The sequence below is a fragment of the Micropterus dolomieu genome, linkage group LG13 (genome assembly GCF_021292245.1).
Source record: "Micropterus dolomieu isolate WLL.071019.BEF.003 ecotype Adirondacks linkage group LG13, ASM2129224v1, whole genome shotgun sequence".
NCBI classification, from domain to species: domain Eukaryota; kingdom Metazoa; phylum Chordata; class Actinopteri; order Centrarchiformes; family Centrarchidae; genus Micropterus; species Micropterus dolomieu.
The window spans coordinates 96355-97374 of NC_060162.1; the positions used below are offsets into that span (position 1 = coordinate 96355).

At 45.8% G+C, this 1020-nt stretch overlaps 1 protein-coding gene across 1 annotated transcript in view; it reads right to left on the reverse strand.

Annotated features, from left to right (window-relative positions):
* The window catches only part of LOC123982359 (scavenger receptor cysteine-rich type 1 protein M130-like), a gene marked incomplete at its 5' end in the record, with an annotated part of 3453 nt that overhangs the window by 1526 nt on the left and 907 nt on the right, over positions 1 to 1020 (reverse strand). The window lies entirely within an intron of this gene.

A 1020-nucleotide genomic window follows, 5' to 3' on the forward strand; every position in this document is an offset into this window, starting at 1 on the left:
GGAGGGTGGGGGGCCAGAGCCTGACTCTGTGTTGAAAAGTGATGGGGACATAGGGGCTCAGATTAGGGGTGTCCCAGGTGAAAAAGAAATATACTTAAGTAGCACTTTTTTTGGATGCACTTATCACATTTTAATTGTACTATACTAAGTGTATATTCAATGTGTTATTTTGGACCAACTTAAAGTATCTTAAGTGTCATTTTAGAAATACTTAAAGTCATCCATCCATTGTCAACCGCTTATCCTGCGTACAGGGTCGTGGGGGGCTGGAGCCAATCCCAGCTGACATCGGGTGAAAGGGACATCCTGGACAGGTCGCCAGTCCCAGAGCCCTTTAAAGAGAGAGTCGCGTCAGCTGGGGTCCAAAATGCTACATCGTCACGTGGTTTATGGAGACCGTAGATAGTTCACGGAAGTCCTGGGCCGGCAATCCAAAATGAGCGAGAGAAACAACAAAACAGCGATTTTAAGCGATTTCTGGTAATTTATACAATTAATGCGTTGATTTACAATATTTGCACAGCACAGTGACACGTGTATGTAGTTACATTAATATTTTTTAAAAAGGAGGACATATTTTTGACAATAACAGCTACAATCACCTACCTTGTGGACGCCTCCCTAGGGAGGTGTTCCAGGCACGTCCAGCTGGGGGGAGGCCTCAGGGAGGACCCAGGACTAGGTGGAGAGATTATATCTCCACATTGGCCTGGGAACACCTCGGGATCCCCCAGTCAAAGCTGGTTAATGTGGCTCGGGAAAGAGAAGTTTGGGGTCCCCTGCTGGAGCTGCTGCCCCCGTGACCCGAGCCCGGATAAGCGGATGAAGATGGATGGATGCACAAAAGTAGCCAATTACTTCATGTAGAACAAGATTTTAAATATAATTATTTTTTCACAAGATTATTTGTTTATTTAGTCTGACCCTGTTGACAAAGCAAAAACAGTGATGGTGTGCAGGAGCCAGACATACCTATGAGCACATTGAGCTCGTGAGGCTCCAGCTGGTCCTTTGAGGTTT